This window comes from Solea solea, chromosome 7, assembly GCF_958295425.1.
Source record: "Solea solea chromosome 7, fSolSol10.1, whole genome shotgun sequence".
In the NCBI taxonomy this organism is placed as follows: domain Eukaryota; kingdom Metazoa; phylum Chordata; class Actinopteri; order Pleuronectiformes; family Soleidae; genus Solea; species Solea solea.
In genome coordinates, this window is record NC_081140.1 from 15,478,674 (window position 1) to 15,501,781 (window position 23,108).

Genomic DNA, 23,108 nt, shown 5'->3' on the forward strand with positions numbered 1-23,108 from the left:
GAAATTGAATCAAGTGGGATAATATGCAAATATCTAATTCAATTTCAAGTCTATTCTCATGGGATAATACAATATGTTTACTGAAGGGTACAAGTTCCCAAATGTCTGTGAATTGCAAATAAACGCACAATTATGTTGCGTGTGCAGGACTTTAAGGTGATCACATGAACAAAAACGTATTGCAGATCAATTCATTTTGCTTTAAGAAAGGGAAGCTCATTTTTGTAGTGATCATAGTGATTACAGTAAAATCATCACAGCCAACAGACGATTTATAACAAACCAAGCAGGTGTTTCTGGATTATAATGCATGCAGAGGAAACGTATGATTGTAGTGAAGTCCGGTGAAGTCCCACACTGTTCACCATATATGAATGTAAACACCACTGAGAGCCAGAAGATGAAGGTCAATTGTAGACCCTTATTTCAGATCTGATTATCAGTACAGACTCGAGACAAAATAATCACTGTATTACTGCGACAGAACATTCATCCATGCGCTGTCATCCTCCTAAAAAGATCTTCCTTTTTCTCTTCACACCGTTCAGTGCGTTTTGAGGGAAAAAGATTAAATTTAATGTTTTGCTTTGGCTGAGCTCCTCCATTTTTCCTCCTTATGTTCATTTACAGCAGGAATTACATTTAATAATTAATGCAAAAGTGCAACCTTTAATACATTCAATGAATAATTGAAAGTGAACATGATACTATTTAATAGACTGCTTTTTTATGTATCTGCATGTGCGGAATGGTCAAGGCTTGTGTTTAATGAAATCGCCATGGCAACAACGACAAGCGGGAGCTTTTGCATTTAACTTACTTAGTCACACGAGCACATGATCCATATGATTATGTACCCGTGTGCCTGAATGACAAAGTCATAATGTTTAATTTTACCTCCAAAAATTGTCTGCGTGTCATTAATCAATTTCACAAAATGTATCTTATGAGCTGATCGTAACGGAGTGGAATGTGAAGCAGCATCATGTTTCAGTAATGTGTGACATTACTACACAAAATGCACATTTACACGTGTGTGCATATGCATTTATAACGTCTGTTTGATTTGTTTTCTTATATATGATGTAAAGTGACCTTGAGTGTTTGAAAGGCGCTTACAAATAAAATGTATTGATTTTAGTCGGACTAACGTGTTTACGTGACGTTAAGAAAACAGAATTATTGTCTTAGTCCGACTAAGCACATACATGCAGGAGTAATCGGACTATGAATCACATTATCCAGGTTTGTTAGTCCGACTGAGACCAACTTGATTTTAGTTATTATTATGGTCCAGTGTGTAATATTTAAGTTGGTTTACTAGCAGAAATTATAAGTAAGTAGGGAATGGCCTTGCTTTATGGAAGCCGCCATTTTGCTGCTCCATGTTTTTACAGCACCCCGAGTGGACAAAGTGTGTGTGTTTTGAATCGTGAAGTGGAATCTTACCACACCTTTTCTTTGCCTGTTAGGTCTGTGAAAGAGTGAGTGCAGGAGTCCGTCAGTTGTTACAGTCTGTGGTCACTAATTCTGGACCTTTTTAAAGTGGAACTTTCTGATAGCTTTTTCCCTTTTTTTTCCATGGCGCTCCCTCTTGTGTCTTCCACTTTATCCTCACTATCGTAAAAACTCACCGCTGACACTTCCCCTCTCTTGGCCATCTACGTTTGTGTTCGACGGAGCTGGACGAACATGAAACATCTAGAAAGTGCAAATACGCATAAATACATATAGAGTTTATCCCAAACATATTTTCAAGTGCAACACTAAGAACGCCAGGTCCGCATTGGTTTGCATGCTTCTGTGTTTTTCAGTTCTCGCCATTCAAAAAAAAGCCGGTCCAACGTTTACTCGCGTTTGGCCCCGCGCTCAGTCGTTTCCTCTTCTCCGCTTCCTCCGACAACTGTTTTCTCTGCTTCTTTTTCATTGGCTCTGCCATGATGAACTACAAATAATGCTATCACTGCCTTCATCTTATGGCCATAACTTGGTTAAAGAGTGTGTGTGTGTAGTGCAATTTTTATTTCTCACGAGACGCTAGACTTTTGCGAGACCTCGTGACTCCCGGTTAACAGCCCTGATCTTGCAAAGCTGGTCTTCCGCTAAAAGACGATAGGAAGAGTGAAGACAGCCCCGAATCTACCCACAATAACACATTTAAGCATCACGATGACTCTAAAGCTGTTAAAGGATGGTAAAAATACGATAAATATGGTATATTACTGGTTATGACTTTGTGTTTTCTCAGTGGCATTAATTCTCGGGAGACGGTGTGTGTGTGTTTGTCTAAAGGGCACATGAGGTCATGGTTGTAAGGAAAATAAAGATGCCAAAAAAAAATTTGTTGCGAGAAAGATGACAGTCTGAGATAGAGTGATATGAAGATACAAAAAGACTGAAGAGAAAATTGTCCAGAGTGGAGAGAAAACAGTGACAGGCAGTGGCGGAGCGCAGGGAGAAATGTAACAGACAGGGAAAGCGAAGCGGAGCAAGAGAGGGAGAAAGAGAGGGAGACAGGCAGAGACAGACAGAGAAAGAGATAGACAGTGACTGAGGGAGAGAAAGACGGGCTGTGTGAGGATGCAGAGAGTGTCCCCCTCTCTCGGCTGCTGCCAGAGGCAAACAGACAGCCTCTCTGCTGGTGGAATGCTAATGCAACAAGCTGCTCCTCTCTTGTCTTCCCCCCCTTTTTCTTTACCTTTCTTCTTCTTTAACTCCACTCTGTGCAGAAAGTTTAGAGAGTGTAGGCACAAGCTTCCACTTTGATAACGGCAAACCCAACGCTTTCACATTATTAGCACTTTGCCGATCCAGATCTGCACATGATGGTTCTGCAGGTGCAGTGAGTTACTCAGTGTGTGTGTGTGTGTGCGTGTGTGTGTGTGTGTGTGTGTTCATGATGAGGTGAATCTTTGATTAGTTATTTTTTGACCTCTCTCCTCCACCCCCTCCCCACGTGTTTATACCAACAACATGTTTGTCTGCAGCGGAATAGTCATGACTACCGTGGTGTCAGTGGGGGGTCACCATGTCAGGGGCCACTCTCAGGTCAGTCTGTCGACCTTTCTGTGTCTGTGTCACAGAGGGCTGACCTCTGACCCGCCCGGGCTGGAGCCTCAGCCTGACCAAAAGACACAAAGCAGTTTGTTTGGAGACGACGAATGTGTGCCGAGCTTTATCGCCCGTGCGGGTTGTTCCTCCATCATTTAACACATTCACATCACATCACTTGGAGAAAATGCCCGCAAGTAAAAACAATGGTTATTTTTCTACTGTGAAGACCGTCATCAGTTCTCAACTCCAGGCAGGACGTAACCTTGAGTGGAGCAAGTCAACACACACACACACACACATACACACTCAAACACACACCCTAAACTCAGTCTGTCTCCCTGTGTGTGTGTGTGAGTGTCTGCATGGAGATGGCAGCTTCTGAGAAATGGTGGCACACTCTGAAGTGTGATCCATTTAGATAGCAGCGAGCTGCTCCCTCCTGCGCACACAGACACTAAACTCACACTATGCAACAAACAAACACAGGCGTGTGCACACGTGTGTGTGTGTGCGTGCGTGCATATGTGCACCTGCAACACACAAATCTGTGCACACAGACAGAAACGGATCTTACACACACACACACACACACACAGAGACAGTCTCTTGACATGCACTTGCTTGGTTGACAAGTCATCTCAGATAAGCTTGAGTGACAGGTAGGCAGTGTTGACTACTAGTGTGTGTAGAACACTTTGCTAGATATCGCCGCCTTATGATTATTGTGTAGTGTTTATAATAATCAGATTTGTATTATTTGCCTTTTAAAATAACAGGAGCCTCATTTTAACAGATCGTATGGAGCAGATTTATTTTTTTCCCTTTCTCCTCGGCTCTTCCCGTGGAGTTCGTCCTGTATGGAGTGTATTTATTTTCAGATGCTGCCTCCCTCTGTTTCATTTTGGCTGTTAATTTCCCTGCCACCTTTTTCCATCTCTTTTCAAACATATTGCTCTGCCACTGTCATCTGGAGAGAATCTTGAGAGAATCTTGTCAGTTCTTTGGCAGCAGATGTTTGTTCAAGCTATATTTTGAGGATTCAGGCCTTGTATACCGCCCCCCCCCGCCCTTCGCTTCCTCTATCCCCAGGCCTCCCCATACTCCATTCCTCTATTTTCTTATCTACTTTCTTCTCCTACTTGCTCCTCTATGTCATTGGCAAGTCTCTCCTGTCTGTTTCTCTCTGTCTTCTTCTCTCATTCCCCCAACCTCTTTCTGTTTCTTTTACACACCCTCCTCTCTCTCTCTCTCTCTATCTGTCTCTCTATTCTGTGACTGCTCTGCCTGGTCCCCCTGTGGCACACCGTGTCGTGTCCCTAATTTATTTATAATTAGTGCTCTTTGTCGGGATGCGCGGGGAATGTTAAAGTACATGCCACCTCGCTCTGGGTACAAATGGACTGGTGTTCCTCCGTCCTCTCTGCCCGCCCTGACTGCCCAACTGACAAGGCCACTGGGATGGACAGATCTTACATCCCGAAGTAGACACAGACTCCTAAAATTATAACGACTCCGTAGAGAGGAAGGCTGTACACTGCAAGACAGCACCACTTTATCAAATCAATTCTCCCTTTCTTACTTAGAACTTAGTAGAAGTTGCTGCAAATCACATTGTTTTGAACTGTTTTTCTGGGAGCAATTATGTGTAACAAACAATTGATTCTAAATTTGAATCAATCAAAAGCCCTTCCTCACATAATATATATTTGATCATTTGTTTTAATAAAAGAAAACTTACAGGCAAAATGGACTTTCTGTGGAGAGTTTACAGTCTGACTGACACCTGCTGGGATACAGATACACTTTGTCAGCGCGCTCACCTGTGCTACGCCAGAATGCAAAACAGAATAACAAGATGGGACAACATGTAATCTGAAAGTGTAATTTATTAAACATCCTGTTGAATTTTAATGGCCATCACTTGTAAGGTTGAGCTGTTTTGGGGGTTTGAGTTACGGGGGAGGAGGAAAAAAAAGATACTTTTTTATCGCACCACATTAATGTCAGCGCTGTCGTCACACGTAGCGTACATGACCAGGAATGACGGCGCTGACAGGACTCACTGTGTGTGTGTGTGTGTGTGTGTGATCAGCCAGGAAGAGCTTTTGTCCTTGGGCTGAGAGGGCACCTGGCTCCTCTTCCCGTCCTTGTGATCTCTCTGTTCCCTCTCTCTCGTGCCGCTCTATCCCTTCTCTATCTGTCTCTTCCTCTCTTCTCTCTGCACGGATCCCTTCATCCCCCCATCTCGTGCGCTCCCTCTCCTCTGCCCAAGGCGATGCCGTCCTGCAGGCTTTGATCAGGGGGCCAGGGAGGGGAGAGGAAGTGGGTCAAAAAGTTGTGCTGGAGACTGCAGGAGAACAAGGCTGGAATATCGAGTAGGTGAGGCTGGGAGAGAGGGAAAGATGGGGTAATCTAGTGAGAAAGTGATAGAGTGAGGGAGGGTGGGATTGTTGGGGGGGGGTTTAGGGAGGGAGTGGGTAAAGAGGAAGGGGAGAGGGGTGTGTGAAGCAAGCGTGAGAGGTAAAAGGGAGGGGTGGTGGGCCGCACGAACTAAACAAGTGGAAGGAGATAAAAAGAAAATGAAGAGAGCAACAGGAGGAGATAGAGGAGAAGGACGTGGGAAAGGAGAGGTGTCTTCATTTACTGAGAGGGAAAAAAAAGACAACGCATTTGTCTTGAACGTGATGCTCGGCATTTAAACAGCCAGTTGGAGGATAAGGGCTTGTTTTAACTAATCTACACAGTGCAGGACAGATAGTTTTGTGTGTGTGTTTGCATAGGCCTTTCACTGTGTGTGTGTGTGTGTGTGTGTGTGTGTAGCCTGGCAGTATAGCCCTTGACTGTGGCTCTTTTTGTGTGTGTGTCTGTGTGTGTATGTGTGTGTGAGAGTGTGTGTTTTCAAAGATCATTAAGATGCATGGTTTATTAATATTCAGATCAAACCATTAATATTCGTCAAGTGTTTCTGCTCTCCTTGTGTCGTCAGCTCACCTGGGACGGGGCAGGGCAGAGGGGGAAAAAAAATAAAGGAATGAAGGTGGGGGAGATGTGGGATGGGGGGGTGCAAGAGGGGGAGTTTAAGGGGCAAATGAAGGAGGAGAAAGACAGGATAATGGCAAAATAGGGACAAAGTGGGAGCCATGGTGATGATTTACAGGGACTTCTGGGGGTGAGGGGAGCAGAAGGTACAGTGGAGGTGGTGGAGGTCCTATGAGGGGTCACGTGTATTGTAATGGACAATCTGGCTATGCAGGGACACAGGGCGTGGGGGTGGAAGGTTTGGGTGTTCAGGGGGTCCACCACTGGGACTGTGAGGTGAGAGGGGTGAGGGATTTTAGGGGGGAGCAGGGAAGTAGAGGGAGTTTGGTTCTGTAGTAATTGGGCCAAGGGGAGGATAAGTGCAAACACACACACACACACACAATCGTGCACTAAAAACTACAAAAACACACATCACTTTTAAGTACGCACACATTTATCCACACAATTTTCTGAAAAGATGAATTAAACAAAATGTACAAAAACAGTCGGACATTTAACTACACACATGCGTTTAAATACATATTTTATGAAGGTGGAAAATGCATGCGCACATGTATGCTATAGATTTAGTGCCGATGCAGCAGTGACACAAAGGGAAAGAATATAACATTAACGTAAGCATGCAGAAGAAACGCTCAAATGCTCATACTGCAACTGATGATTTCAGTTAATTGTTAATCATCCCATTTCTTTCATGAGGAAATTAAAAAAAAAAGGTTTTCAATGTCAGAAAACAATGTAAAATGCATAATGTAATTTCACAAGCCCCAAGGAAAATTGCTTTCTTTGTCTGACCCACCGTCTAAAACCACAATATATTCAGCTCTCGCAGTGATGCAAGCTCCTGTGTTTGAAAAGCTAAAACCAGAGACTCCACCTTTCTGCTGATACAATTAACTGATTTTCAGTTAATTTTCTGTCTATCAGCTCATCAATTATTGACTAACTGGTTCAGTTCTACTCTCATTTATATGAACACGCACACACACATGCACACACACAGTACAGATACACTCGGGCATGCATAAAGGCGGACAGCAAATTAAAGTGGTAATTACTTTTAAGCCCAGAAAGGTGAGGGATTGTATGGCAGGGAGCAATGGGTCACTGTTGAATAGAGAATAGCGGAGCATGCAGACAGTGTGAAAGGCAGATATGCATCTCAATGAAATATGGAGGAGCGTACGCAACAAAAGGCGGAATGGCTCCTTAATGGCCACATGCCCTTAAAGAATTATTGTCTGATATATTTGGAATATTATCTACTCTGCGGCACTTATCTTTAAACAACCATACTTACCATACATACGGCATACTTCACACTTACTGTCCATGGGAGCTGTCGTAGCAGAGGGTTGAGGAAATGCTGTGTTCTGCTGTGCTGTCTTAAATATCACGCTGACAGCCACAGTGACCAGGGCTTTTTTTTTCTTGACAGAAAACAAATAACTTTCAATTTTGCAGAAGTAACCGCTTCATATCAATGTGTCTTTTAAAGAGCACATTGTTTAACACAGGTTTGTACTGCAGTTTGCCTGTGATTTGACAATACTTTAGCAGAGTTACAGGTCTAACTGAAACAAAACAGGATCTTAAATGTCTCACACTGCAACCCAGCAGTGTCTGTTTTAACAAGTACTTAAGATTAGAAAATAAACTGATCTGAGAACATTTTACCTCTCGGGTGCCTAGTTTGTGAAAGTATTGCCCATTACAATTGAGAACTGTAGTGGTCAGCACTCTTGCCTCTGCAGCAAAAAGACTTGGGTTCGCGACCTTAAGGCCTTTCTGCATGGAGTTTGCATGTGTGTGCATGGGTTTTCTCCAGGTTCTCCGGTTTCCTCCCACAGTCCAAAAAACATGCAGATTTGAGGATTAGGTAAATTGAGCACTCTAAATTGACCGCAGGTGTGAGTGTGGACGGTTGTTTGTCTCTATGTGTCCCTGTGATGGACCGGTGGCCTGGGTGTTTTTCTGTGCAGCCTGAGGGAAACACACCACAGGATTTCTCCGATAATTATCAGCCTGCAGGAGTGTGTACTCTCAACACAGATAGAGCTTTCCACAACAGATTTTCTTGCTTGACAGTAGCAGGCTGAGGCGGGCGTGTCACAGTCGGATGAAATTCTATAATGTAATGTTTTTTGTTTTTTTTTTGCTTTAGACAATGGAAGAGGAGAACAAACTGCATGACCAAAGCAACCAAAAAATGTAAACTTACCAGAATCAATTTGACTGTATCCCCATAGGTGCCGTGGCTCCATGGAAGACCTGTGTGGTGTTCTCTCCGGGATCGCTGATTCTGAACGGGGGACAGCGAAGGCCCAGAATGATGCCAGAGTATTATTTGTCCCTGGTGAATGGAGCTGTCTCACGACATCTAACTCTTCCCCCCCTGTGCACTGCAGGATTTTGCCGGCAGTCGAACAAATCTGTAAGTAGAGACAACATTTTTTCAAGTTATCTCACAAACAAAATAACATAAAACCAATATCTTCCAGTTGATCGGCTGTAACTGCTGTGGGAAAAATATTGAATTTAAAAATAGAAGGGGGGGCGGGACCACGCACACATTAAATTAGAAGGGAAAAAGCCTACTTTGCAAAGGATGTTTCATCAGGAGGAGCATGGATATCTGCACAAACCCTAATTTCTCTATATTCAGAGTGATCAATTAAGCTTCTAGTTTACCATGCGTGCTTTCCATGGCGATGGGGTTCCTTGGACTCTCTTCTGTCTCCACCGAGCTTTGAGTATGTGCTCAATGAGTCTTTCTAGCCGTAATCCTTTTTTAAACAGTTCATTGGTGTGGTTTTAATGTAAGTGACTGTAGCTTTGGCTATCAGAAACTATACATATGCTATGTTATCAGTATGTGCTGAAACTGTATGGGCCTGCCTGTGAGTGCCAGTGTGTGTGTATGTGTGTGTCTCACCTCTACCCCCACTTTGGAATGTGTTGCTAGAACAGAGGAAGTGTTGAATTCATTCATTCATTTCCTCATCCAAGTAAGACATCCCCAATCTTGACATCAGGGTGTTTAGCTTATCTAATATTTCCATACCAGACAGCATGTAAACTTCTTTTCTCCATTGTCCCTCTGTCTTTGCTGTATTCTCCTTCGTCTTCATTGGTTTATGTGTTGGGTTCATGTGGACAGAGCTGTTCTTTATTTACATATGTCATTTTCTTTATTTACCTATTTAAGTATGTCCATTTCAACTGCTGTAGAAACATGGCGGCACAAAATGGCGGCGTCCGTAAAGCAAGGCCCTTGCCTATTCTAATGCTACAAAAATCAAGCAATTACACCAATAAACCCTTCTAAATATGACACACTGGACCTTTAAAGCCTCAGCAGGATCAAAGTGATCAGTGATTTTCATCTCACATCTGACATTAAAATACTAACATTGCTCAGATGAGCTTGGACAAAAGCACAGATGACCTGGTGTCTCTCCATCTTTAGGTCTTCTTTTGGCACCTGCCCTCTCTTTCTAAACTGCCCTGTGACCTGATTGGCCAAAGCCTCCCGTTACATATTTAATTGTGAGGCTGTAAAATGGAGGAGAACAGAAGTGTCATTATTGTGGTAATTATTGATCAATAACACCACATACTTATACATTCAGAAACAATGTGCTGGAATATTTTTTTTTAAATATGCTCATGTGTCTGATAGTTCGATAGTTCTGGAAGTATTTCAGCTGGGACGCTTTATTTGTCATTCGACGCACGTCCACATTGTGTTTTAGCTGCAAAGATTCTGATCCAGTTTTCACCATTTTTAAAACGGGGGGGAACAGAAAGTCTGTGGCAGTTCACGAGACCCACAATAAATCACATCAGTCTTCACCATAAAACTGCCTCATGATGTGCAGCCTTTGTTTATTGACCTCCGCTTTGTGCGTTTGAGTAAACACTTACGACCTGTGATCCCTGAGCGTCACATTCCTTTGCCAAAACAATTTAGTCACTGGAAGTAAAGATAGTGAGGACTTAATTAATCTACATGATTACATAATTACACATATGATATTTGCTCAGTTATTCTATTTTATTTATTTTACACATTCACTCCATCATGTGAGTTTATACTGTGGTACACTTATTTCACAATTAGGGTCCAGAATTTATGTATTCCATGATGAGTTTATAAAATAGGGTATTTTATAAGATTTATTATTTGATCTTAGTTGAAGTACTCAGTGTTATACATATTTTCATCTGTGTTTATGTTTATTAAACTTTCACGTTGCGAGTACAATTATAGCTATGAATTCAGGTAAAATGAGGTTAATCTTTACCAGTAAATATGTGTTGTTACAGTTTTAATAATAATTTTGAGATGAGCTCAATATCATTTAAATACATGTTTTGCATTTTCATAATAATAATTGCCGCTTTGAAGATGTTAAGGTTTTCTCTCTCACTATACGTTGAAAAGCCTTTAGCAAATGCAGACAGGCTGAAAAAAAACCAAAAAACAAGGTCAGACGTGGGTGTGACTGTCTCCCTGCCGACAACTATTGTTACTTGCAATTTCACATGCATGTGCAGAAACACCGACACATGCCCTGACTAATGAATTCTGCTCTCATTTACACACTTGATTTGATTACATTTCATTATCAGGTTAACGTTTTTTCCAGCCTCTCAGTCTGGTTTTTGTTACTTCCCGCAGCAACCCGAGTTGTGAAGGGAACACCTGTAATTCTGCCCCGCGAGGCAAACCTGCGCCTTTCTGAACTAAGCCTGCGAGCGCTCTAACACACACACACACACACACACACACACACACACACACACACACAGAGTCAGATATTCCCTGCGAGTCGTCTTCAAGGACGCCTGGGGAAGACTTGGAGGACAAAATCACACACTCCCTCTCGCAGTGTCTCAGACTCGCTGCACTTTTAATGCAGACAGAAAGCCTCCTCCAAAGAGATGAGGCACACACAAACTCTCTCTCTCTCTCGCCTCCGTGCTGATGCACACTTGCACTTACCCTCACTTAAACAAACAAATACACTGAAAAGGTCCCTTCACCTTCCCATCTATTTGAGAAAAGCAGGACATTTCTGTTTCTCAGTTTCTCTGTTTCAAGCTGTTTAGTGTGTGCGTGCGTGTGTGTGTGTGAAGGGGGCTCACTGGGAATCTTTGACAACCTCATTCACTCCCCTCTCCCCCCCCCCCTCCCGGCCGCACCGTGGCCAACATGCCCAACAATGAGACGAGAGGGTGGGAGTCAGACAAAAAAAAAAACCCCACTGAATGCGTCTTCATTTGCCTGAACTTTTCACACGTCTTTTCCCTTTTGTTGCTGGCTGCCTGTTCTCTACAGTGCTGCGAGCCACACGGCCAGTTTCAGCTGGCAAGACAGCCAACCAAAGCAGCACTTTTCCTCTGTCACCTCCCTCCTCCCCCCACCCCCTCCTTTCCACAATGTTAAGCCCATTTTTAGCTTGACATAATCTGAAATGGTACTTAAGTGAATTTATGTCTACCTCAGTGCATTAACTTCTGCTGTTTCCTCCTTTTATATTGCTGTTTTGTGTGTGTGTGTGTGTGTAGCGGGTGCAGCGATGGAGGGAGCACGAGGGAGGGAGAGATTTGAAACTCAGACCACGGAGTAGACAGCCTATCAGTATTCAGTAGAGAAAGTGAGTGATGGAGGGAGAGAGAGAGGCGGAGAGAGAGAGAAAAAAAGGAGGAGGGAGTGATGTATCAATATTCTGAGTAGTATTTGAGGGCAAGGGGAACGAACAGAGGAGAGGGGGAAGGAGGGAGGGAGAGTACTTCAGTGAGTCTCTGAGTGCGATTATTTGTTCACGTATTCTCTTGCATGTATGTGTGTGTGTGGATCTGCAATCGTATGTGTTGTTTTCCTATGTCTATATGGGTCTGAGCACATGGCACATAGGCTGTGCATACAGTCCAGGTTGGACAAGTAATATGTACAAGTGCTAGACACTTCCTTGGGTGTTTTTCATTCATTGCTGCTCTATAGACTAATTCTGTCTGAGTGGTCAGCGGAACATTCAGTATGTAAGACCATTGAATTCATACAGCATTTTTTTTACTACAGGTTGTGTCTGTGAGGAAAAAAACAAGTCCAGCAAAATAGGCAACTTAGTACTAAAACTCTATCCAGTTTATCCCAGTTTGCCTGGGGTGATAGAAGAATAGACAAGTCTGGCCCTTTTAAAAAAAAAATAAATAAAAAAATAAAAAAGGCTGCAGCCTGTGCATCAATAATCAGAGGATCACGACACGTTTCAGAAATGTTGTGGAAAAGGCAGTTGGTGGTTTAGTGCAGAAATCCTTTTCGCCCATGTCAAATGGCAAAATATCTGGTCCCCATTTCCCGAAAGCATCTGACATTCTTAGCTTATAGACTTGGAGCGGGACCGTACCAGTCGAGCAGTAAGCTGGGACAATCTGGTGTTAATGCTGTGCTAGATTATTACTCCTCTTCATTTCAGAGGAGAAAAAATGGTTGCGCGTTGGAAACGGTACAATGTCACCTTGCTGATTATTTTACAAGGCAAACAAAAGAAAGAAAGAAAGCATCAATGCATCTGCATGCACTGTAATAGACTTTACTCCAGATTATTGTATAAAGAGGTTTAACTGAGCCTTTAAAGTTAGTTAGCTCACAAGTGTGTGTCAGTGCGTATGTGACAAAAACAGGTCATTGTAACACTCAATTTTGCAAGGTCACATGATCAATTTGAGGACAAAAGTAGACGACAGTCTTTTTGCCTTTTGTTGAAATAACTGCCAAAACACGTCTGTGCCAAAACCCCCTTGTGGCATGATGAAATTCACCAGTTTTTTCTGTTTGTTTTTTAGCAGGACATTGTTCTAGATTAATGAAAAACATTGTGTCTCCAAACGTCCACTCTGGTTTCTGTTAACCACGACCAGAACTGTGGTGTAAACTCCAGCACGTCGCTGAGGCACTGATGGCACAACTACAGTACAAACACCATGTGTTTCACAGTTCATTAATAAACTGTATCTAAAACTAATCAGTAAAGTTTGAACAGATCAGAAAAGTGTCATAAATAAATGAGATCTTTTAACATTCATGTTCAACACGTGAACAGAAAGAGAGATATTGTTTTGCTCTCCTGAACAAAGTTAATGACAAATAGTTTTCTGCTATTTAGTTTGGGAAAATGTCACTTACAAGGTAAAACATTATGTTTTGGAGGGTAAACATGTTTTTGTCGAGGGTAAGTCTCCAGAAATTCATACAACGCTATGCAATTTCCTCCTTTGTGTGTCTGTGCGTGTGTGTGTGCCTGCGTGTGTGTGTGCGCGGGACAGGAGTCACAGTTTACGTTCGAATGTGATGGAATCTCCCACTTGTTTCAGTCATCCTCCCTCGCTCCCTCTCCTCCATCTCTCTCTCTCTCTCTCTCCCTCTTTTGCGCCGGCTGCTAATCAGCATTTGAAAGGCAGCTTTGACAGTGAGAAAGAAAGTGAGGGGGGCACGGAGGGGTGGGGGTAAACGAAAGCATGAGACACAGCGAGTTAGGGAGGGAGAGCCGGAGAGAGACTGAGGCGAGGGGCTGTACAAGCATGCCTTTTATATTTACTAGTGACTGAGAGAGAGAGAGAGAGGGAGAGAGGGAGCAGCTGAAGGCAGAGACAACTGGTGTGCACGGCTTTCCCAAGAGGAAATGAAAAGAAAGAAGCTCAGCGAGGAGAGTGAATGAGTGAGCGGGAGAGAGGAAGGGTGGGAGGGAGTATGTCTGCTGGAGAGAGAGGGAGAGAGAGAGAGAGTGAGGGCGAAAAAGAGATTCTCACACTGGCTGTGTCCTAATCCGAGTCCATCTCCAAGAAGCAGCGGAGCAGAGTGTTAGTGAAGTGAGTCTGAGAGCCAAGGAGAGCTACATCATACACACACTTACACCCACACACACACACACACACAATGTCTCTCACTCTCTGTCACACACACACACTCTTGCTGCGGGGGTCCGCGATGTGTCCAGCAGTGTGGACGCGGCTTTTGTGAAAGTGAGGGGGATTTGACGCTGCCCCGTCCCGGCCACCTTGGCTCACACACAGACACACGGTATTTGTTTGCTGTGTTTAAGCTCGAGGTGCTGCTGGTGGAGGAGGAGGCGGTGTGGTGGTGGTGGTGGAGGAGGAGGAGGAGGAGGAGGAGGAGGGAGGGCACTGCCAGGGCAGCGCAGGGGCACCAGAGAAGAGAGGAGAAGAAGAAGAAGAAGAAAAGAGGAGGAGAAGGAGGAGGAGAAGAGACAAAGTGGATCACATCAACAGCAGCAGACTGAACCCAGGACATGTCCGTCAGGTGAGTAGATAATGGATCTAACAAGTTATTGTCAGCGCACGCAGGCGCACATGCACGCGCACACGCATGGATGTGTAGTCACTTAGTCTGACACCTTTAAGTTGTCACCTTTCATCAGATTTTTCCTGTCAAATGAAAAACGGAGGATTTTTGATGGAGTTAATCTGTTGCTTCATTCATGTTTTTTGCAGAGATAAAATTCTCAGCTGCTTTTTTCCGTGTTCAGTGAGATAAATGTCCAGCATGTTCTGTGATGTTCTGTGTGCAGCGCAGAACTTTTCTGCTGTGTCTCGCTTAGAAGCAGAACACAAATGTAACTCATTTATTAATTAAGCAAAAACTCATTAGTACATTTCTATATTGGCCATTAGATAAAAGTAAAAATCATTCTTTCTTTATAAAAAAAAAAACCCAACTAAATGATGAGGTGGAAGAAAAGAATGAAGAGTTGTGTTTTAAATGTGACCTCTGCTCACCGGATCTCTTTTTTACCGTAGGTGCTGTTCCTCATATGTGTTCAAATATCCATTTAAATGAAGAAAATATGCAAATTAAAGTGTGTTTTCGTGCAGAAATATTGCAGCAGACTTGATTCTAATTGAATATTGATGCGTTTGATTTTAATCACATAATTGGGCTAAATGTTGCTGCACCTTGAAGGCAGCATTATTGCTTTTTACACACGCTGTTCATCAATTTAGTTTAACTGACAAACACGTTCACTGCAAATACCCTAATCTTTGTTTTCCAGATAAACTATGTTGTGCGCTGAGTGACCACTCTAATAACGGCCCAGCACTTTCTCATAATTGTGAAGTGCGTGCGTGCGTGTGTGTGTGTGTGTGTGTGTGTGTGTGTGCGTGCTGGAGTTAGAGCTACAGAAGCGGGGAGTGAGCGGCTGCGTGTCCGTCTCCACCTGCAGCGGCAGAATTGGTCACAGTTTAGTGGCTTAGTAACATTCGCTGCCTTCAGGGTGCTTGCAGCAGGTGGTCCAAATTGGCAGAGTGACCGTGGCAAACGACTGTGTTGACTGTGACTGTGTTCACTGCTGCTGTAAAGTAAATAACAACATCAAACCATCACATAGTGATTTTAGAATGTTCACATTTTTTTTATTATCATTTTCAGGTGTTTTTTTGAATTGAAAGTCAGAATAGTGGAACCGTTTTGGGTTGGTTTTTTTTCTCATAAAGGGCAACTAGTGTGTGTGCTAACACTTAATACGAATGCATTTTGTATGATTTCCCGCACATAAATCCTCTATCCATGTGTCTATCCATGTGTAGGTGTTTGTGTTGACACACTCTTCCCCAAACATCTCTCCAAAGTCTGTGGTGTTTAGTGCACCACCGACAGCGTCATTGGGACACACACCTGCGGAGATATCAGGTGTTTAAGATAAATTCACACCAAACCTGCACTGCACACTCGGGATGAGGTGACAAATTCAGCGCCCTTGTGAGAAAAGTTACCGTTTATATTCGTGTATAAAGGCGATGTTAGGAACTGAACTGAACATTTTAAAAAATGTTTTCATTCTGTTTTTTTTTTGTTTTTTTTAAATGAAACAAGTATTTCTTTATTTCTTCCCCTAAGTTTATGCTGCAACGCTGACACGACACATGCAGGGTCAGGTCGTGACATTGCATGTGACTGGTACAGTTCATACGTCAGTCCTCTGAGCCACTAAGCCTCTCCATCCGCTTCAGTTCTCGCATGTACAGGATGCTTTGGTCGTGACCTGCCTCCAGGCCTTCTTTATTAGACCCAGACGCAGGTTTCTCCTTTGGATTTAAGGAGGTGCGTTTCATGCCAACATGAACAGCAACTGTGCGACAGACCCTGGTTTTTGTGGAAGGGAGAATGTTGGCTGCAGAATGCCCCGCTCGAAACTCTGCACGTGAAACGAAGCAGAAGGAGGTGTAATAAAAGGTGGTTTGGAGCTCTGGCTCTACAAGCAGGCACGCTTATTTTTCGCCCCATCAAAGATTACTGCTCGCGTGTGTTGGTGTTAAACTCTTTACGGCGCATTCTAAAGTCAACAACCGTGACGTTTTTCAGTTTTGCTTAATTCATGACTTTATCTCTGCCGGTTGACAGCAGCAGTCACTTTTTGCGACTCATTGTTGTGAAGTTTTCAGGTAGATTTCACCTCTCCCTTCCTCCCCTCTTCTTTCTTTTGATATTTTTGTCTCTCGCTGTTGCTCTTTTTACACTCGCAGTAAGGTGGTCAGTGTTTGGTGTGTTGATAGACAGCCGCTCACACACTCCTTGCTCTCACTCTGTGCACATGTGTGTGTGTGTGTGTGTGTGAGAAGAGCGTTGACAGACAGTGTGTGGGTCTGTGACAGAGGGTGTCAGCGCAGTGTCAGTGAGATGTGTTTAGTGTCACACTCTGCTGACCTGATCTCCGGTCGGACTGTCCACTCCGGCCCCGCTGTGGCTCCTTACATAACCCCCTGCTGTCATTCACACACGGGCCTGGAGGGATCCACAAGACTCACACACACACAAACAAGCAGTAACTCAGTGACGTGCACACACACAGACACATCCACAGTCTCCTCCATGTCTTTTTTTTTTTTTCTACTACCTATTTAAAGCAGAACAAACAACGAACAAAATATTTGGAGATATCCAAACAAAGCATCAAACTCTGCAGTGGAATATGGCGCGAAGCCGGCGAGTGGCCTTGTCTCTTCAGTGGACCGCTGCACGACACCTACACAACTTGTGCAACTTTTATGGAGAGTTTGACACTGCTCTGAACTCTGACATCTGCACCACGCTAATTGATGCTTCGGTATTAAGATGAGGACGTCTCTGTGCTGGTGTGCACAACAACAGTCCTGACATTCAGTGCACAAATGAGTGTATGTGTATACGTGTGTACACGCTAGAGAGAGAGTGAGTAACCCCTTGTACTGTTCTTTGGCCTGTGGTTGTTCGGAGGTCAGTGCTGATGTAGTCTCTGCCTGCAGGAGTGGATTTACTGTCTTCAGAGAGAGAGAGAGAGAGAGCTGCATCCTCTTAGCTGACTCTTCCGCACTCAGAGGAAGAACTTTCTGTTTCCTCTGTTTGTTCACCAATAACATCCACAAATTTCGGGAACATCTGGGACACTATGCAGAAATATTATCAGTATTCTCCTTACATGTGAACACATTAGCATTTCACTGTTGTGAAAGTCAAAATAAGATGGGATTTTTTTCCCCATTGACTTTCCGGTAAGTCGCACTTTTCTCCTTAAGTCTTGCCTTACATTATGATCGGAGGTAGTGACTATTATTTTTGACTTGGCCTATCTTATAAGACCAGAGTTCTTTTCTTTCAGGCGTAGATGTCGTCAGAGTCATGGATGAACAACTTCATGACGGGCTGAATTATTCTTTCTCTTTTTGCTCTGAATGATTCACGATTAGATGTTTTGTACTTTTGTACCTTTCAGTTGCTATGGTGAGCGATTGAAATGTTTAGATCTTAATGCTTTAGATCTGAATACTGAATTTGAAATCTCCATTCTGTGTTTCTATCACTCTATCGCTAAATTTGGCTCCGGGTATAAAATGAGTAAACAGTTAAAAATAAATCCCTCAAATTTGTACACATAAATAATTTGTCATGTCTTGTCGGCTGATATGACGGAGTCCACGTCCTTTATCGAGTTATTGAGCTTGTTATTCACTCTCAATACTGAAGGAGGAATGCAATGTACTTGAGGGAAAAAAAAAAATCACTGGAGAGCAATCTTCACAGAATATGTAGTGTGCACTCATACTTTCCATTTCTTATTTAATACAGAGCAGGTGTAGTGCTGTGTTTTCTTTTGTGCATACTCGGGTCGAAGTAGACGATAATTATGACAGGCATGGATTGGATTCTGCTTAGTGTCACACCTGTGAGGAGTGGACATCAAAACACACTAAAGCTCTCTGTCATAAGAGGAGGAGGAGGAGGAGAAAAATATAGATTACCAAGGGTGAACATTACCAAATCTCCTTTCCTCCTTCTTTTCCTCACGTCTTTATCCATCCATCATTTTTGTCACCCTGATTTGCCTCTCCCTTAACCCCTACTTATGCTCTCTCCATCCCCTATCTGGTCTCTGTCATCCCCCTCTTTCCCCTCTCTAATAATTTATTTATTGCTTATCTCTTTATTCCGTATTCTTCCAGTTTAGGAATGTCCACATTGTGACCGTACACTGCTGGATCATTCATACACGCTGTTATCATCATTACTTTACACCCTTTTCCAAACCCTCCTCTTTCTCTTCATCACCACAGAGTTACCTGGGGGCGGGCGGGGTCATTCTGGTCCAATCTAACACCGTATTGATTCCATTAGATAATTAATGACCCAGGCAAAGGCCAGAGAGGAGCAAAGAGGAGGTGAGGAGAGATGGTGGGGGACACGGGGATGTGGTGGTGGTGGTGGTGGGTGGGTGGGTTCTGACGCGAAGGCCCTTGAGAGTTGGAGAGAACCTTGGGTTGGGAATGATCCAGAGTCATCAAGGTCAACTGCAGCCGGCGCTCCAATACGGAAGCAGAATGCCGAGCGAGAGATTATGGAATACTGAGAGAGAGGGAGAGAAGTGGGGGAGAGAGATCTTCATGTCCAGCAGCCGTCGATTGATCAGCGGGTGAAAAATTGTACATTAAAAAGTCTTTTGACTTCCAAATCCTGAGGTCCAACCAGGGCCGTAATGCATGATAAGTAGTTTTCAGCCCTCCAACCAGAATACCAAACTTCATCTCCCTGGACGTTCCAGACACTCATTTACAACTACTCAACAACATGAAAGGCAAGATAGAAAACTAGCTACATCAAATATTCTGTTCATGTTATCACCAACCATGTTTTCTACATCTTCCATGATATCGAACGCTCTCTATTTGATAAAATATTATTCACAGCAATATCTAACATTGCTGTTATATGTGTTCTTCACTTTTTTACCCTTGGTCGGCGATAATTAAAGAGGTGCAGGGGCTTGAAAAATAGGTAGAGTCTGGAAACCGGTGTCAGGTTTTCAAAATGAGGTTACGATTGTAGCACATTAGAGAAATCTGAATTTCAGCTATATATTATATTGATTATGAACACATCTTGACTTAGATGGACCTTTGTGCTACTTCACACACAATCACTGTCATTTTCTCTTCTGGTCAAGGATAATGTGAATTATTCTCATCGTAATTTATCAACTTCAGCTACACTGGCCCTATTTTTAATGATACACTTTTTCAGTTTCAGTCCTACTTATTATGGGTTATTACAATTTAGAGGTTTTTTTACTGATGACAGACAAAATTGACAGTAAGACAATATGTCATTATTTGGAAAGTGACCTTTTTTGGTGCTGTACATGTCGTTTCTGGGCCGTGTTTTTCCCTTACCTTTACTCTCTCACTAACACAGGTTCCCTGTTTTCAAAAAGTGGCTTGTGAGTGCTGCATTAAAGCAGCACTATGTGTCGCAAATGGCTGTCACTCGCAAATACCCGATATCTTTTACTGCAGGCTCTTAAAGGGCTCCTGCATGATCATGTATGGGTTACAGGTACAGGGAAATAATGTGGAGTTGCAAAAGGCAGTTTTAATGTTGCAAACTTGGTGAAACAGTCTCCAGGGACATTTTATTGGATATGCATCTCTATAGCTCGGCTATCAGGATGCCAGGTTGAGCAAACAGCCTTGTCTACTGCATTTTCTAAGTCAAATGAATGTGTAATTGGTATAGATATTAGTCTTATTTGTAGTGGAGAGGACATTTAAGAAAAAAAAAAGTCATAAAAATCCTCCGATCTATAACTATTTTATTTTTCTTGTAAACTGCACGTCATAAGGCTTGGTCCTGCTCGCCACCTTTGCATGATCGCTGTGTGCATGTTGTCTCCAGTGGGCGATGAGCTCTCCTCCGCCTCCACCTCCACATTCACAGTCTCGGCCATGCAGGCTCTGTATTGGGCCCCAGGGGTTGAGGAGATGAGGCATAAAACAACCATGTCTCTACCTAGGGGAGGTGGTGGCATGGCAGTGAGGCTATTGTCTGTCTGCGTGCTCTTTGACTTAAATGTGTTAATTTGCCTGATGCCCCCGACTTCCCGAGGGGAGGGGTGGCTCGGGGAGAGGAGGGGCACGCTAACGAACCTCTGACAGCTGGAGGCCCTAATTAAATGTCCCTGCTGAAAATAAACAGTGCAGGAGCCAAGCAAGCAGCCAAAGAGAGAGAGAAACGCACGGCAAACAGCGGCTGTGAGCGCTCACCGCAGTGCCCCCCCCCCCCCGCTGCATTTGAGATGGTGCCAGGAGAGCACGGCTCTATAGGGTAGGGGGTCGCAAACACACACTCATGTATACACGCGCACATACAGCACACTTATGAATATGTAGTACTGCAGCAACACATTGTCAACACCTGTGATCTCACACTGGACATCGCACTTACCTTTTCCTTTAAGTAGCAACCAGTCGTGAGTCGCCCATAAGAATCCAAACTCCTGTTTTGAAACCTCAGGATCCGCAGTTTGACCAGTGCTATGTTGAGGTTTTGCAGCCAGAAATTCAGACGTCACCTGCAAACAGGCTCACTGGTGTCCACATTATATGTAGTGTGCTTTATCTTCTGTTTTCCTCCAAGTGGGAGCATATTTTTCAAACTTGCCCATCATCTTCTGTTGAAGAAGACCTGAAACTAGCGATTGAGACCATTAACTCTGTAGGAAAATGTTTACGCATGTAATAAATCAAATGAGAAGAAGACATTACTTGCCCCCCTGGTAGATGTAGATATTCTTACTTACATATTGTCCTCGGCAAACAAACAATGTCCACTTTTTTAGATATATAAGGACAATGTTTTCCATTTGTTATAGTTATTACTGTTTCATTTCGAGATGATACCGCTGACATTCCGGCTGCAGAAGCATTAGCAGTCAAAGTGGCAGGACCCATTTGGGTGAGTGCATTAATAGGCCGCCCAACCTGCGACAAGGTTATGTGGCTGAGTGAATAATTACTATGGAGGCCTCTGTCCATTTTGTCCCTGTGTCTGCCCAGATAGAGTGAGATGCAGAGGGAGATTGAAAGATAGAAAGATGGAGGGAAGGATTAGATAAGTGCAGATAGGGTCAATTAAGAGATGAACATACAGACAAGGGGATGGGGAAAACATGGGCATGTGTGTTTGTGTCTCCTTTTGATCTTGCTCTCCGATTTTACGCAGACTAATTTAGCATGTAGTGCATTTATCCAGGTGAGCTAGGAAAGGTGACAAAGGCAAAGCTATTAGACAGTGGTGCGCTGCCCTCTGCTCGACCCTGTCTCCTCTGCACCAGACTCTCTGAAACGGGGACTGTTCATGCTGCAGGTGGGAAAATACATAATAGGTTTCCTATAGATGGATAAAGTCTTAGAGCCTGCGAGAAAATAGAATAGAATCAATAGAATTTCCCTGTGAAGAGGTTAAAGCAGTGATTGGCATATTGAAGAACCAACGTTTGGATTAAAGATACATAGCACATCTTTTCAAAAGAAACAAATCTCAGCTACATTTAAACCGTTGTCCATTGAGTTTGTCTTTTAACGGCAATTTCGATCGTCCAGAATTCAAAATGCACGCTCGTCCTAACTGAATGCAAAACAAACAACTTCCTCCCGGTACAACTGCTTATACAACTGTATCACAGCCGCTGCTGTTCCTGCACCACACAACTCCAATTTCCCTGAATGCATGCAGTGTGGACAAGTTACACCACGATAAAAGACGGATATAAAGCACAGCTTACTGAAGCGCCGTAGAAAGACAAATGTAATGTCTTGCATGGCAGAAGGTAACTAAAATGTGTGAGAGCAAAGGAGGGGCAGAGAGAGAAATGACTCAGAAGTCCACAGGGCGCGATAGAAGCTTCACACTTGAGCTTTAACATCAGTTTTGACATTCTTTCTTTGAATCCCATCCAACTATTGATATGCAAAAAGACATCCATGTTCTGTAATTACTCACATACTAATGTCATTTTTAAATTTTCCATAAATTTTCTCCATCCTTGACATTTATTTTAGCTCCCATGGTATAGTACACTTATACATTATGTATCACATAACATTTAATAGGGCTGGGCAATGTGGACGAAAAACGTCATCAGGATGAAACCACGTTTCACATGAGTCTGTATTGATAATTAACACAATATGTCAGATAATTAAACATTACATTTAGTGACCGTTGAAGAGGTTGGTTTATTTGTTGTACTTTGTCGTACTGTGATATATAAGTGATATAAGCATATTTTAAACCAAAATGATAAACCCAGTAAATTTTATACTTGGTTATCATTGTCGTGCCCCAAGGCCAATCCATAGTTTCATTCTTTCATTAATTAAGTCATCATCTGCCACAGTTCATCACAGGGCCAACATATCGTGACGGGCAACCATTTACACTCACACTCACACCTACGGTCAATTTAGAGCGTCCAATTAACCTGTAAATATTGTCATACAACCAGAATGTGGTTCCACATGCATGCCTAACCAATGCAATTTCTTATTTTAGTATGAATGGAACTTGAAGTACATACATGTGACCTGAATGTGTACGTAGCTCTCTGCACAGAACAGAAACAGCATGGAGAGCCTTTAAATACAGCCTTACAGAGCTGCCAGAGCCTTAGTCTGAC

General features: G+C 43.2%; 1 protein-coding gene and 1 long non-coding RNA gene across 2 annotated transcripts in view; both read left to right on the forward strand.

The window, feature by feature from the left end:
* Positions 1-14,227, forward strand: part of LOC131462859 (uncharacterized) — a 28,328-nt gene extending 14,101 nt beyond the window's left edge. Inside the window, exons 3-4 of the long non-coding RNA XR_009240921.1 lie at positions 8,346-8,530; positions 13,432-14,227. This is a non-coding gene — a long non-coding RNA (uncharacterized LOC131462859). The remainder of the gene's footprint in view (positions 1-8,345; positions 8,531-13,431) is intronic.
* A 65-nt stretch (positions 14,228-14,292) lies between these two features.
* The window catches only part of npas1 (neuronal PAS domain protein 1), a 38,132-nt gene continuing 29,316 nt past the window's right edge, over positions 14,293-23,108 (forward strand). The window contains exon 1 of the mRNA XM_058634920.1: positions 14,293-14,425. The gene's annotated coding sequence lies outside the window, so the exon portion shown is untranslated. The remainder of the gene's footprint in view (positions 14,426-23,108) is intronic.